The following is a 17,144-nucleotide window of genomic DNA, read 5'->3' as shown; positions in this document are numbered from 1 at the left end:
GTTTTTATGTTGGGTTCAGATTCCGTGTCAGGGACGCGGTTCCCTGAAATGGACTCCCCCGGAGGTTGCGCTCATGGGGATGGCCCAGGACCCACTGCTACCAAGCGCTGCCACCGAGCAAGGGCCTCCGAGTGAGTCAGAAGGGATTCGAGGACACGCGGTCCTCGGAGTGTCCCTCCCCTCCCCGTGACAAGAGAGAGACCCGCAGATGTCCTGCATCCATCGCAGCAGCAGCAGCAGCGTAGGGTGGGAGAGAGAGGTAAGAGGCTAATCAGTTAACAGCCTCGGGCCAACCCAGCTAAAGCGCTCACATTCCTGAATGTGCTGAAACTTTGGGTCAACCTTGGTGACTATTTCGGCTCTTATCTAGGGAGAACGGCAATGACCAGACTCCACCGCACCCGCCCACACCCATCCAGAGGACTCTGCGCCCCACTTCCTTTCTCCCACCCCCTTTATCTGTAGCCAAAGTAAGTTCTTTCCAAATAAGTGACACCTTCCTCTCCACACTCACTGTATTGAGACCCATGAATCCCAGGACACACACGCTCATCTTCCCGGCCACCCGCCGCTGGTGGCTCAGGCTGCTTGCTCCAGGACCTGGTCCTTTTTCTGGCTAGAATACAGCTCAGCAAACCCTTTATTTCAGAAAAACTTTTATCCCCCATGGTTTTTATGTAGCAACAGCTCTGTAGTTAGTAAATCATATAATCTGAAGGGGTTTGAAGGAGAGGAACTCCAGGGGCATACACATGAGCCAGAAATGAGGTTCCGTGCAGGTCAGTGCCATGGAGCAGGCATTTATGGAGCAGCTCCCATGTGCCAGGCACTGTCCTGAAGGAGTCAGTGAGTGTCCCAGGTCCTGGGGGGAGGGGCCTGACAGGAGGACAGGCTGCAGGGGGTCTGACCCCAGGGCCGCATGGGGCAGAAGCAGAGGGGAAAGTGCACAAGTGAGCCCAGAAGGAGGCAGCTACAGTCCGCATGCTGGAGGTGGGGCCTCAGGCCAGGAGGATGTGGCTGCCTAGCCACTTGAGAGCAAACAAAGCTCAATGTTGTGACTCAGCCTCAGAGATAATGATGGGAGATCTGCTGACGTCAGGAGCCAGAGAGAGGCCGGTGAGCCTCCCAGCTCCCACGTGAGGAAGGACAAATTAGTCAGAGAACCCTGGACAAGGTACACGACGGGATCGGAGACGCGCTGAATGGTGGAGAAGACAGTGGGTCCTCAGAAACATCCACAAGCTTCTCAGCTGGGCACATCTTGGAACTATTTTCTCTCATCTGGAAACAGAATTGTCATCACAATGCATTGCTTTTAAGAGAAATACAGCCTTGTCAAATTAGGTAAGAGACCACGAAGATAAGCTTCACATTTGCCATTGAATTTATTGTAGAGAGCGGAGAAAGAAGTGCGATTCTAAAAGGTCAGAGACCATGGAAATTGTAGACAATGAATCACCATGACTCGCAAAAAGTTCATTTAAAATAAATAAATGACTTGGATGTTTATATGTAGTCATTTATTTTATAATAATATTCTTGCTGTGGTTTCATCAAAATGACCATCCTAAGTACTTTCTAAAAGCACATTCCCATTGAAGGCCAAGCAGTCTCTCTTGAACAACTACACGAACCCCAGCATCTACATTGTACCTGTTTCGTTCTTTTAAAACTGGGTGTGTCCCTGCACTGTACTTGGTACATTAAGGGATGTATGTAGCTAAACAAAGCAGCTGACTCTCTGCTGGCCCCAGCAGCTGGAAACGCATTTTATGGAGGAAAGTCTTCCATAGTCATTTCTTAAATTCCCCCAGCAGGCATCGGATTTCCTTTTCCACCCACAGACCTGGAGGTACGAGGGGGAAGCCAGTTGGATGACAGCTAAGCTGTGCTGTAGGTCCACTCTAGTGAGGCCACCCAGAGCTTGCGCTGCTAATGTGTCTGGGAGAGGGAGGTGGAACAGTGAGCATTAAGAATAGGGTTGTGGGGAAGACACTGCAAACAATGTGCATGTTCTAGTAACAAGCCCCCCACAGGGCAGGCAAGCACTTCAGGGCAGAGTTAGAGGCTCAATCTTTTGTCTTTAAAATGTGCAGCATGAAAAATTCCGGAAAGTTCTCAGGGCTCATGGACTCAGGAAAGTCCTAGGATCCCCTTGAGAGGCAGCCTTCAGAAGCCCCAAAGAGGTTTGCAAATCAAGCTCTTTTCAGAAAAATGTCCTCCTTTCTCATTGGCATAAATTTGTTACTAATGTTCATATGATAGTATGTGTGTGTGATTATCATTTTAATCAGGCTGATGGTAACTATTTCTATTTGAAATAGAAATGTAACATGACTATTATAATTGCAATACTTAGGCCAGCTGGTGTGGCTCAGGGGTTGAGCATTGACCAATGAACCAGGAGGTCACAGTTTGATTCCCGGTCAGGGCACATGCCTCCTGAGGAAGGTCAATAGAGATAGGTTTCTCTCTCTTTCTCTCCCTTCCTCTCTGAAATCAATAAAAATATATCTTAAGAGTAATTGCAATAGTTACATGAATGAAATTAGTAACTTAACTCCAAGGTCTAATTTTAAATGTCACAATTCTCATCGTCCCTCCTTACTGTTTAGTACTCTGCATTTTGGTGAGCATTCTATTTCAATTTGTTCATTTAGCAATAACTATTTAGCTTTGTGTCCTTCCATTTAATCTCAATGTGAGTCTCAGGCAGCAATTTTGCCCTGTTTTTAATAATAGAGATTGCTTCTTAGCATTCTGTTCAGTGCATTCCCATTTCGGTAAGCCAAACCATGAGCTCAGAGCAAGGTAATAGGAAAATGAAACATTTGGCACCTTCACGGTTATCTGGAAGTAATCCCAAATGCTGAGCCCACTTTCTCATAACATCAACATCTTCCTCTATTCAGCCAAAATTCTCACCATTACAGCCAGTACCGTCCACCTTTCATAACTTTCTCATTGGAATGTAGGATTTTTGAACTGGAATCTTTCAAGTCGTAGCATCATCTTTCTCCCTAATCATCCATCTCACTCCTACCAACCTGATCTACACACACACACACACACACACACACACACACACACACACACACTTTACAGACTCAAGCTATTAAAAAAGAACATCTGGGTGATTTCTGCACTCATGGGATTGGAGTGAGTAGGGGAGGGGCAACAAACAGACACATAGAACAGCAAACTGCGATCAACTTTATGAACAAACAAAGAGGAGAGATACACGTAGTGAAGAGGATCAGAACAGTCACCCTCAAATAGGCCTCTTTGGCATAAAGATTATTTTAAGCTGAAGGCAACTGAGAAGAAGCAGACTCCGGAAAAGCCCTCTGTCCTCTTCTATTTGCCTAAAAGCAGGACATACATCTGTAAAGGCGGGCCCCGCCCTTCACTCCCAGGAAGAACAGAAGTTAGTCACTGGAGAAACTCCGGCCCTGACCAGCCCTGAGACCAGCAGAGGGATCTGCCTGAGAAACCTACCAGCCCTCAGCTTCCATTAGTTCCTGCATAGCAGGAGCTTACCCTCCCACAGCTGCTGCCCCGGGCTCCCAAACTCCCTTCCTCCGTCCCGTCTCTTCTGAATGGATTGACTGCTCTTTGGTTAAGATGGTTTAGAAGCCTAAGTTCTAAACACTTTTGTAGCTGCTCATCACCGAGTTTCCCTGCCTGCATGGGCACGGCATGCATTATGCATTAATCCATCCTTTGTCTTTCTCTTGCTCGTCTGTCTTTTGTCTGATTTGCAGAGCCTAAGCCAGAAAACCTAGGAGGGCAAAGCAAAAATGTCTTTCCTCCCCAACAGTAATAAATGTGGTGATGCCTGTCAGGAGGGGGAAGAGTTGCCCAGGGAGGGACATTTGAGTGGCTGGGCAGCTACCCAAGGGAAACAAGTGGGTTCCCATCTTGTGCCTTATATGCAAATAAATTACACATAGATCACAAATTTCATTTATTTGCAATGAAACTGCAAAAGTACTAAATGAAAACTAGGAGGACATTTTTTAAATCTTTGAGTGAAAAAAGCCTACACTAAAATTCCTGTTTCTCAGCCAAGTATCAGGACTCTGCACTGGTGAGGAGGTAATTCGGCGCAGTCTCCACGGGGGCAGATTGGTCAAATCCGAGCAAAATGAAAAATGCACAGCCCTGGCCCAGCAGCTCTGCCTCCTGCACACCCTCTAAGTGCACCTGCAAATGAACCTGCGATGCGTGCGCACCTCCACTGACTGCAGCAAGTGTCCCGCTGACCTGACGGGGAGCGACCAGTGTCCATCATATCACAGGCCATTCCTAGACATGACGGCCCCTCCACAAAATGGACCACCAGCTCCGTGATGTTGATGATGCCCTCCGCCCTCTCCACTCCCCTCCACACCAGCTCTAATTCCCACTAGCTGCCCCTGCAAACTCACCAACAGCCTCCGTGGCACCAAATAAATGGGCCATCTCTGTCCCCTGTCCCCACTCCCGTCATGGCTTCCTGGCCCCAGGCGCCTCTGCCATCCTCTGCCCTCCTGCCGCCCTCGGCCAGTGCCTGGCCTTCTCTGTGGCTCGGCCTCTAAACTGTGGAGAGTCCCAGCTAATCCAGTCCATTCACTTTCAGACCAGGAAACGACCTCAGCCACTGACAACCTTCTCCATTTTCCTGTGTTCGGTGTAGATGCCCCGTCCCCCCTTCGGAGCAGCTGGGCGGGAACCTGCAGGGGCCCAAGAAGGGAGGGCCTCCCACCCTCTGGCTGCAGCTGCTGACACTTTGTCGGGGGTGGGGGTGGGGTGCCCAGGGAGAAGTTGGGGCACAGGCAGGACACCTCCAGCCTGGGGCTGGCCCTCTGGCCAGAGCTGAGGTTGGCAGCGACTTCTCTCACAGGCATTCTCCTTGCTTCTTTGAAGACCCGCCCCCTGCAGATTTGGGGGGGGCCTATGCCACACATCTTCTCCCTCGCAGTGCCCACCTTTGGGGGAGCCCCAGCCTGTAGCTGCTGACACAGCCCCAATCTCCAGCAGAAAGTCCTCCTGGGGCCCAATGGGCTCCTGGCCCACACAGGCTGCCCCTGCCCCTAGCATCTTTGCCTGGCTGTGGGCAGGAGGCAATTTCTCCACAAACACATCCACTTCTGCTTCAGACTTCACTTCAATGCCTGTGTGAGAGCATCGGTCCTCTGGGCCCCCGGCCCTGGGTGACATGCCAAAGTATGGGTGATCTCCTGAGTTGGGGGTAGGGATCACAGGCACAGGACTCTCACCTAAGACATCCCCTCCACAACTCCCAGCCTTGTCCAGCTACACCTTCCCTGCTGGACAATAACAGCAACATAGATGCCACGACCCTCGCGCCTCACAGCCCTGGGGGCCCGGATATTGCTCAGGGCTGTGGAGCCAGGCCCCCTGGGACCTCCGTCCGATTTCACTCTGTGGTGACCTCCATCCCCTCTGAGCTGGGGGAGGAGTCTGATCTCCAAATGCCCACTTGTCTTTATCCCCCAGAATACCAGGATATTACAGACAATGCCCAAACCCCACTGACACCCCGACTTCATTGTCAGTGTCATGGTCACCATCAAACGCAGTCTCAGTGTCACAGTCACCCAGTTTACCATCACGCACAGCCTCAGTGTCACAGTCCCCCAGTCCACCGTCACACACAGCCTCAGTGTCACAGTCACCCAGTCCACCATCACACACAGCCTCAGTGTCATAGTCACCAAGTCCACAACCACACACAGCCTCAGTGTCACAGTCACCGAGTCCACCACCACACACAGCCTCAGTGTCACAGTCACCGTCACACACAGCCTCAGTGTCACAGTCACCATCACACACAGCCTCAGTGTCACAGTCACCATCACACACAGCCTCAGTGTCACAGTCACCCAGTCCACCATCACACACAGCCTCAGTGTCACAGTCACCCAGTCCACCGTCACACACAGCCTCAGTGTCACAGTCACCAGTACACCACCACACACAGCCTCAGTGTCACAGTCCCCCAGTCCACCACCACACACAGCCTCAGTGTCACAGTCACCCAGTCCACCACCACACACAGCCTCAGTGTCACAGTCCCCCAGTCCACCACCACACACAGCCTCAGTGTCACAGTCACCCAGTCCACCGTCACACACAGCCTCAGTGTCACAGTCACCCACTCCACCACCACACACAGCCTCAGTGTCACAGTCACCCAGTCCACTGTCACACACAGCCTCAGTGTCACAGTCACCCACTCCACCACCACGCACACCCTCAGTGTCACAGTCACCCAGTCCACCGTCACACACAGCCTCAGTGTCACAGTCACCCAGTCCACCGTCACACACAGCCTCAGTGTCACAGTCACCCACTCCACCGTCACACACAGCCTCAGTGTCACAGTCACCCACTCCACCACCACGCACAGCCTCAGTGTCACAGTCACCCAGTCCACCACCACACACAGCCTCAGTGTCACAGTCACCCAGTCCACCATCACACACAGCCTCAGTGTCACAGTCACCCAGTCCACCACCACACACAGCCTCAGTGTCACAGTCACCCAGTCCACCGTCACACACAGCCTCAGTGTCACAGTCCCCCAGTCCACCGTCACACACAGCCTCAGTGTCACAGTCACCCAGTCCACCACCACACACAGCCTCAGTGTCACAGTCACCCAGTCCACCACCACACACAGCCTCAGTGTCACAGTCACCCAGTCCACCGTCACACACAGCCTCAGTGTCACAGTCACCCAGTCCACTGTCACACACAGCCTCAGTGTCACAGTCCCCCAGTCCACCGTCACACACAGCCTCAGTGTCACAGTCACCCAGTCCAACGTCACACACAGCCTCAGTGTCACAGTCACCCAGTCTACCACCACACACAGCCTCAGTGTCACAGTCACCCAGTCCACCACCACACACAGCCTCAGTGTCACAGTCACCCAGTCCACCGTCACACACAGCCTCAGTGTCACAGTCACCCACTCCACCACCACACACAGCCTCAGTGTCACAGTCACCCAGTCCACTGTCACACACAGCCTCAGTGTCACAGTCACCCACTCCACCACCACGCACACCCTCAGTGTCACAGTCACCCAGTCCACCGTCACACACAGCCTCAGTGTCACAGTCACCCAGTCCACCGTCACACACAGCCTCAGTGTCACAGTCACCCAGTCCACCGTCACACACAGCCTCAGTGTCACAGTCACCCACTCCACCGTCACACACAGCCTCAGTGTCACAGTCACCCACTCCACCACCACGCACAGCCTCAGTGTCACAGTCACCCAGTCCACCACCACACACAGCCTCAGTGTCACAGTCACCCAGTCCACCATCACACACAGCCTCAGTGTCACAGTCACCCAGTCCACCACCACACACAGCCTCAGTGTCACAGTCACCCAGTCCACCGTCACACACAGCCTCAGTGTCACAGTCCCCCAGTCCACCGTCACACACAGCCTCAGTGTCACAGTCACCCAGTCCACCACCACACACAGCCTCAGTGTCACAGTCACCCAGTCCACCACCACACACAGCCTCAGTGTCACAGTCACCCAGTCCACCGTCACACACAGCCTCAGTGTCACAGTCACCCAGTCCACTGTCACACACAGCCTCAGTGTCACAGTCCCCCAGTCCACCGTCACACACAGCCTCAGTGTCACAGTCACCCAGTCCAACGTCACACACAGCCTCAGTGTCACAGTCACCCAGTCCACCACCACACACAGCCTCAGTGTCACAGTCACCCAGTCCACCACCACACACAGCCTCAGTGTCACAGTCACCCAGTCCACCACCACACACAGCCTCAGTGTCACAGTCACCCAGGCCACCACGACACACAGCCTCAGTGTCACAGTCACCCAGTCCACCGTCACACACAGCCTCAGTGTCACAGTCACCCAGTCCACCGTCACACACAGCCTCAGTGTCACAGTCACCCAGTCCACTGTCACACACAGCCTCAGTGTCACAGTCACCCAGTCCACCACCACACACAGCCTCAGTGTCACAGTCACCCACTCCACCACCACGCACAGCCTCAGTGTCACAGTCACCCAGTCCACCACCACGCACAGCCTCAGTGTCAGTCACCCAGTCCACCATCACACACAGCCTCAGTGTCACAGTCACCCAGTCCACCACCACACACAGCCTCAGTGTCACAGTCACCCAGTCCACCACCACACACAGCCTCAGTGTCACAGTCACCCAGTCCACCACCACACACAACCTCAGTGTCACAGTCACCCAGTCCACCGTCACACACAGCCTCAGTGTCACAGTCACCCAGTCCACCACCACACACAGCCTCAGTGTCACAGTCACCCAGTCCACTGTCACACACAGCCTCAGTGTCACAGTCCTCCAGTCCACCGTCACACACAGCCTCAGTGTCACAGTCACCCAGTCCACCGTCACACACAGCCTCAGTGTCACAGTCACCCAGTCCACCACCACACACAGCCTCAGTGTCACAGTCACCCAGTCCACCACCACACACAGCCTCAGTGTCACAGTCACCCAGTCCACCGTCACACACAGCCTCAGTGTCACAGTCACCCACTCCACCACCACACACAGCCTCAGTGTCACAGTCACCCAGTCCACCACCACACACAGCCTCAGTGTCACAGTCACCCAGTCCACCACCACACACAGCCTCAGTGTCACAGTCACCCAGTCCACCACCACACACAGCCTCAGTGTCACAGTCACCCAGTCCACCACCACACACAGCCTCAGTGTCACAGTCACCCAGTCCACCGTCACACACAGCCTCAGTGTCACAGTCACCCAGTCCACCGTCACACACAGCCTCAGTGTCACAGTCACCCAGTCCACCGTCACACACAGCCTCAGTGTCACAGTCCCCCACTCCACCACCACACACAGCCTCAGTGTCACAGTCACCCAGTCCACCACCACACACAGCCTCAGTGTCACAGTCACCCAGTCCACCACCACACACAGCCTCAGTGTCACAGTCACCCAGTCCACCATCACACACAGCCTCAGTGTCACAGTCCCCCACTCCACCACCACACACAGCCTCAGTGTCACAGTCCCCCAGTCCACCACCACACACAGCCTCAGTGTCACAGTCACCCAGTCCACCACCACACACAGCCTCAGTGTCACAGTCACCCAGTCCACCACCACACACAGCCTCAGTGTCACAGTCACCCAGTCCACCGTCACACACAGCCTCAGTGTCACAGTCACCCAGTCCACCGTCACACACAGCCTCAGTGTCACCGTCACCCAGTCCACCGTCACACACAGCCTCAGTGTCACCATCACCCAGTCCACCACCACACACAGCCTCAGTGTCACAGTCACCCAGTCCACCACCACACATAGCCTCAGAGTCACAGTCACCCAGTCCACCACCACACACAGCCTCAGTGTCACAGTCACACAGTCCACCGTCACACACAGCCTCAGTGTCACAGTCACCCAGTCCACCATCACACACAGCCTCAGTGTCATAGTCACCGAGTCCACCACCACACACAGCCTCAGTGTCACAGTCACCGTCACACACAGCCTCAGTGTCACAGTCACCATCACACACAGCCTCAGTGTCACAGTCACCCAGTCCACCATCACACACAGCCTCAGTGTCACAGTCACCCAGTCCACCGTCACACACAGCCTCAGTGTCACAGTCCCCCAGTCCACCACCACACACAGCCTCAGTGTCACAGTCACCCAGTCCACCACCACACACAGCCTCAGTGTCACATTCACCCAGTCCACCACCACACACAGCCTCAGTGTCACAGTCACCCAGTCCACCACCACACACAGCCTCAGTGTCACAGTCACCCAGTCCACCACCACACACAGCCTCAGTGTCACAGTCACCCAGTCCACCGTCACACACAGCATCAGTGTCACAGTCACCCAGTCCACCACCACACACAGCCTCAGTGTCACAGTCACCCAGTCCACCACCACACATAGCCTCAGTGTCACAGTCACCCAGTCCACCGTCACACACAGCCTCAGTGTCACAGTCACCCAGTCCACCATCACACACAGCCTCAGTGTCATAGTCACCCAGTCCACCACCACACACAGCCTCAGTGTCACAGTCACCCAGTCCACCACCACACACAGCCTCAGTGTCACAGTCACCGTCACACACAGCCTCAGTGTCACAGTCACCATCACACACAGCCTCAGTGTCACAGTCACCGCCACACACAGCCTCAGTGTCATGGTCACCGTCACACACAGCCTCAGTGTCATGGTCACCGTCACACACAGCCTCAGTGTCACAGTCACCCAGTCCACTGTCACAGCCTGTGTCACAGTCACCCAGTCCACCACCACACACAGCCTCAGTGTCACAGTCACCCAGTCCACCACCACACACAGCCTCAGTGTCACAGTCACCCAGTCCACCACCACGCACATCCTCAGTGTCACAGTCACCCAGTCCACTGTCACACACAGCCTCAGTGTCACACCCAGTCCACCACCACGCACATCCTCAGTGTCACAGTCACCCAGTCCACTGTCACACACAGCCTCAGTGTCACAGTCCCCCAGTCCACCGTCACATACAGCCTCAGTGTCACAGTCCCCCAGTCCACCACCACGCACATCCTGAGTGTCACAGTCACCCAGTCCACCGTCACACACAGCCTCAGTGTCACAGTCACCCAGTCCACCACCACACACAGCCTCAGTGTCACAGTCACCCAGTCCACCGTCACACACAGCCTCAGTGTCACAGTCACCCAGTCCACCACCACACACAGCCTCAGTGTCACAGTCACCCAGTCCACCACCACACACAGCCTCAGTGTCACAGTCACCCAGTCCACCACCACACACAGCCTCAGTGTCACAGTCACCCAGTCCACCACCACACACAGCCTCAGTGTCACAGTCACCCAGTCCACTGTCACACACAGCCTCAGTGTCACAGTCACCCAGTCCACTGTCACACACAGCCTCAGTGTCACAGTCCCCCAGTCCACCACCACACACAGCCTCAGTGTCACAGTCACCCAGTCCACCACCACACACAGCCTCAGTGTCACAGTCACCCAGTCCACCGTCACACACAGCCTCATTGTCACAGTCACCCAGTCCACCGTCACACACAGCCTCAGTGTCACCGTCACCCAGTCCACCGTCACACACAGCCTCAGTGTCACCGTCACCCAGTCCACCACCACACACAGCCTCAGTGTCACAGTCACCCAGTCCACCACCACACACAGCCTCAGTGTCACAGTCACCCAGTCCACCACCACACACAGCCTCAGTGTCACAGTCACCCAGTCCACCACCACACACAGCCTCAGTGTCACAGTCACCCAGTCCACCGTCACACACAGCCTCAGTGTCACAGTCACCCAGTCCACTGTCACACACAGCCTCAGTGTCACAGTCCCCCAGTCCACCACCACACACAGCCTCAGTGTCACAGTCACCCAGTCCACCACCACACACAGCCTCAGTGTCACAGTCACCCAGTCCACCACCACACACAGCCTCAGTGTCACAGTCACCCAGTCCACCGTCACACACAGCCTCAGTGTCACCGTCACCCAGTCCACCGTCACACACAGCCTCAGTGTCACCGTCACCCAGTCCACCGTCACACACAGCCTCAGTGTCACAGTCACCCAGTCCACCACCACACACAGCCTCAGAGTCACAGTCACCCAGTCCACCACCACACACAGCCTCAGTGTTACAGTCACCCAGTCCACCACCACACACAGCCTCAGTGTCACAGTCACCCAGTCCACCGTCACACACAGCCTCAGTGTCACTGTCACCCAGTCCACCGTCACACACAGCCTCAGTGTCACCGTCACCCAGTCCACCGTCACACACAGCCTCAGTGTCACAGTCACCCAGTCCACTGTCACACACAGCCTCAGTGTCACAGTCACCCAGTCCACTGTCACACACAGCCTCAATGTCACAGTCACCCAGTCCACTGTCACACACGGCCTCAGTGTCACAGTCACCGTCACACACAGCCTCAGTGTCACAGTCACCCAGTCCACCGTCACACACAGCCTCAGTGTCTGCAAGATGCCCCCCGACACATAGACACAGTCAGTGTCAATGAATCCTTGTTGATTACTATACAGTATCATATAAGTTCCTTAAAAAAAACAACAGTAAGTAACTGGCAAAGAGATTCCCTGTGCACACTGAGCCCAGCCTGTGGTTAAGCAAGCACACCTGTGTTATGGGATCTCTGTGAGAAACTGAAATGAGATCCTCTGTGACTCCACAGAGCTCCCAGCATTCTTAGTGCTTGGCATTGGAAATGCAAAATCACCACCCAAGCTTTCATCCTCAATATTCCAAGCAACAAGCGCCCACCTGCTCTCAGAACTGAAAAAGGGTCCTTAATTAATGGAGGCATATGAACTGGATAGATTATATACAATTACATCCATATGGATGTGAGAGACTTCTCTACGTTTACATGTGGGCTCATATAAACAGAGAGAGAGTCAGAGGCAGGGGGAGAAAGAGAATGTGAAGTCTTAGGAGCTAATTCTGGCTCCAGACACGATACATGTTCACATTGACCGTCATCTCATTCGTTTACAGACATATGGTCCCAAGAAACATATGGTCTCTAGAAAATTATAGGAAAATAAGCAGATTCATGTGTGAACATAAGCCGTTGAAAAGCCCACTTTTGGATTTGTATTAACGGCTTTTTTGTATTCTTATGTGCAAGAGACTGTGCTAAGAGGCTGCCAGGATGACCCTGGCCCCTCACAGCCATCGGGTTCCTGCAACGCACCCCCGGCCACACACACGGACACATGGTTCCAGACATGCTCGCTGCTAGCACAAACCTCAGCAAGTCAGAGGTGAAGCCAGAGTTAAAACTAACTGTCCTGTTTCCAATCAAGGAGGATTGGAGAGAGGTGAGCACAGGGAAGGGCTGTCAGTCAGACAGACGCCGAGGAAGAAGAGCGCCCGCAGCAGGTGTTGCTCTGTACTCGGCCTGACTTAGTGCAAAACTCAGGCCCTGGGGAAACTGCATGGAGCCCAGGCTCTGGGGGCCCCTCAGGAGCTCCCCCTTCAGGGCTGCTGGCGGGGGGCTGGGGGTCACCAGGAGGCGCCCCGGAGCCCAGCAGTCAGAGGAGGGGCAGGGGAGCCAGGGGTCCACTTGACTGGTCCAGAAATGTCCTCCCTGTCACCATGTCATTGACAGTAAGACACTGCAGATTATTATGTAAACTAACCCTATAAGACGAGCAACGTCGAATACAGGACCCCAAAGTGCCCACTCCTAGAAATAAATGCTCCGTGGACACAAGGGGTTGTTTCTTCAAACATGTGTTTACTATCCGGCAACGAGCTGCAACACCGTCTGTCAGAAGGGCAGCGTCAGGCTGCTGGAACAAACAGGAGTCGCCCCGCGAGGAGGGAGCGGAGCAGGCAGCACTCCTGAGGCTGAGCCATGGCGGGCGCAGCTGGACAGTCCACCGCGGGACAGCAGCCTGAGGGCGGGCAGAGGCGGAGGCGGAGGCGGAGGCGCAGGTCCTGCATGAAGTGCCTTCTGCACGAACAGCTGCAAGGCAAGAGAGAAGGTGATTCCTGCTGGTTGCCATGCTGCTTCCGAGCTTCCTGGGGGCTGTGGGCGGTGCTTACTGAGCCAGGACAGAGTGTTCCCCCCCCCCCGCCCCCCCAGTCAGTGAGCTGCTCTGTCTGCAGCACTTGCGGGAGGCCCTTCTCAGCCCTCAGGCCTGACCCACTGCCCCTGTGTATGGGCTTCTGTGGGATGTGAAAGCAGAGTCGCTCCGACTGAGTTTGGGGAGGAGAAAGGGCAAGAGGGAAGCAGCAGAAGTCACTGATGCGCCTGCGAAGAGCGCGCTCAGGTGGGTGCTGTGAGGAAAGGTAGCCCTGGAGTTAAGGGCAGCGCCAGAGGGGCCTGGGGAGGTCTCGGGGCTCCTGAGAACAGACTGCGCGTAGGAGGGGATCTGCCTCTCTCTCTCTCTCTCTCTCTCTCTCTCTCTCTCTCTCTCTCACACACACACAAACACACACACACACACACACACACACACACACACACGGTGAGGCACAGTGACCCCCATTGTGAGCCTTCTCCACCCGGGACCCTCCTCTCCCTGCGCCAGCATCCCATCCTGAGTTGTAGGTGCCATTCCTTCCCGTTTGGGAAAAACAAACTAAGATCAAAGAAATTAAACTCATAGAAGGTTCTGAACTCTTCCCAGAATCGCACCACATTAGTGGAGTCAAATTAGAATTAGACTCCCAGGCCCAAAGCCAGCCAGGCACATGGTGACAAGGGAGCCGACTACCATCACCCCCGTGAGCAAGGAGACAGTCACCCCGGAAGGAGGGGCCCAGCTGCGGGGTGAAATCTTGCCCCATCACCAAAGCCCATACGATCAGGGGCAGCACGTCCTGCGGGCTGGCCGCCCGGTGCTGCTGGGTGACGCCGGGCACAGTCCCAGAGCTGCCGTCACCTCTCACGAGAATGATCAACACCCCTGCCTGCCTTCAAAATCTGCCCACACACAGTCCTATAAACACGCTGATGGCTGGGCGCCCAGCGCTGGTGAGATGGGTTAGGCCTGGCCCATGAGACCAGGATGTCACTCAGATGCTGTGAGGCAGGTGAGCACTTACGGTGTCCTGTCCATTCGCCCTCCTCAGGTGGCACAGGGACACCCATCCGGTTACCAAGACCACAAAGCCAGTGGGGTCAGCCTGAGCCGGCCCTGCCCTTTCTGGGGGCTGAGCGTGTGCCCAGCAGCCCTGACCCTGTGGGCAGGGGGACAGACAAAGAGAAGAGCCAGCTCCACCAGTGGCTCAGTGCCATGCAGCCAGTGAGCACCAGAAGGGAGGCCAGCTGAGTGATGGGAGGTTCACGCTGCAGAGGCCTCAGCTAGAGGCGGGATAGTAAGAAGCTAAAGAAATCCCTTGGCGAGTGGAGTGAGGGAAACTGAGACAAAAATAATTAAACAAGGCCAGATGATTTGAGTAATTTATAGTCAGCTAATGAATCACAAGGTTTTATCTTCCCTAACCAAGGATACTGAGGAGCAAATGGTTTACACACTCCAAACTGTTCCAGGACAGACCAGCTTGCGTTTCAGTCCCTCTTCAATAATATTCTTTAAAAAGGAAACTAACCTGACCCCTCTATAGGCACATTCCGATGAATCAGCATATTGCAAGACACACCTACAAAGCTAACGAATATTCTGTTAAGACCCTCCCCTGAGACCTCCCCCAGGACTCCTGCTGGCTAAAGAGATAAAAAGCCTCAAGACAAAGGACCCGCCCACGGGGCACTCTCTCTATAGCATGCCCACGCCTTTCTCTCTTAGACATGTTTCTCCACTCCCTTTCTCCTAAACTCGAAGGGTCTCCACCAGACTTGCAACCAGGGGAACAAGAGCAGCAGGCAGCGCCAGCCCATCCCAGGCTCACCCCCTGATCCTGTCTCCAAGGCCCCCTTTTTCTCTGACTTCCCAATGAGCTAAAGCAGCCCGCCCAGGCTCATGCTGTCACTGTGACCCTCACTTTCCAGTGAGTCCATGCAGCCCAGCGTGGCTCACTTCTTTCCTACAACATTTCTAAAAAGCCAGAGCAGCCCCGCCTAGCCCCTCTCCTGCTGCTTCCTCGCCTTAAGCCCTCCTTGTTTCACTGTCCCAGCTTTAGTAAACGTCCTCTCGGCATCTCTTGGACTCCAGCTGTGAAATCTTTCCTGCACAAACTCAAGTGCCCACACATTACCGGCCGGCTGAGGCAGACCTGCTCGGGTCAGACTCCATCCAGTAACAAGAGGAAGGCAGGATCTCGGGCCTTCAAGGTGCAGGGTCGGAAGGAGCAGTCATCGCCCCTGAGCACACCTGAGCCCTGGTAGTTTGGGCGACTCCACTCAGGCTCCCTCCTGAGTGGACCAGCAGGTACCTGGGGGAAAGGGGCAGCTACTGAGGACGAAAGGGTGACCCAGAGCAGGACCCATAACAGGGAACCAAAGAAACAGGCAAGAGGAACCCCACATGGGTGGGCCCTGGACGCTGGGAGAGATTACATTGTTAAAGTGACATAAGGAAAAAAAGACTGGGAACTAACAGGAGGGCTTGGTGATGGAGAGAGACAAGGATCTTTCCCCTCTGACAGCAGCGAGCACATAGAATGAAGATGGTGGGTTAAGGTGGGAGCCCCATGTGCATCGCGGCCAAAATGGGGCAACACCTGGATGCAACGTGACGAGCGGCAGGGCCTGCGTGAAGACAGACTAACATGACAAGGAAGGACACGAGCAAGAGCCGAATGCACGGAAACTCTGCCATGTGACACATATAAAGACCTAGCACTGTCAAACGTCAGTTCTCCCAAAAGCGTTAAATTAATTTGATAACTGTAATCCTAAGGAGATCTTTTTGCACTGAGCCCTATGTTATTAGAAAACAAAGAAAGTTCAAAACTTGTGAAGAAATTTTTTTGAACAAGAAAAAGCACCTGATTGCAACACGGCCCAGACCAGAAGCCGCAGCTAACGCCACAGGAGCAGACCCGCCCGGGCTCGGAGGCCACGAGGGCCACGCGCACAGGGACCTCGCAGTGGGTGAGGTGGCTCTCTTGTTACATGTGAAAAGAACCCAAAATCAGAAGTAAAGTAAATAAAAATATTAGAAAATCATTAGTTTAATCTCAGAGTGAGAGAGAAATTCAAGACAAGTCATAAAGGAACCACTGATAGATGTACTCTAATAAAAAAATGTAATTGTATTGTAAAATATTTTAGCACATATCAAATATGCAAAAACTCCCGCAGATTGATAAGAAAATAAGGAAAGCCCAATAGAAAAATGGGCAGGTGATGCAAGCAGGTAATTCATTAAAAGGAATGACATCGGCCACAAAACTATGTTACCAGGTGCCACCTTCCTGGTGCACAAATCTTCGGAGGAAAACCACAGCAACATTGTTCTGACCATAAAATTAGCTAAAATGAACGACATTAGGCCCAGTGCGGCAAGGCTGTGAGGAAGGCAGCGTCGCCAGTCACTCGAACAGGGCGAGCGTGGGAGGCCGCCCGCAGCAGCCCGCTGGGCAGAGCCGCCAAGGCTCCCAGGCGCGTTCACG

At 54.2% G+C, this 17,144-nt stretch overlaps 1 protein-coding gene across 4 annotated transcripts in view; it reads right to left on the bottom strand.

Moving 5' to 3' along the window:
• Nucleotides 1-17,144, bottom strand: part of SHC3 (SHC adaptor protein 3) — a 147,875-nt gene that overhangs the window by 64,280 nt on the left and 66,451 nt on the right. The gene's annotated exons all lie outside the window — the stretch shown is intronic.

This window comes from Myotis nattereri (genome assembly GCF_964212035.1).
Source record: "Myotis nattereri genome assembly, chromosome: 12".
NCBI lineage: Eukaryota > Metazoa > Chordata > Mammalia > Chiroptera > Vespertilionidae > Myotis > Myotis nattereri.
This window is presented reverse-complemented; position numbering and strand designations above follow the sequence as displayed.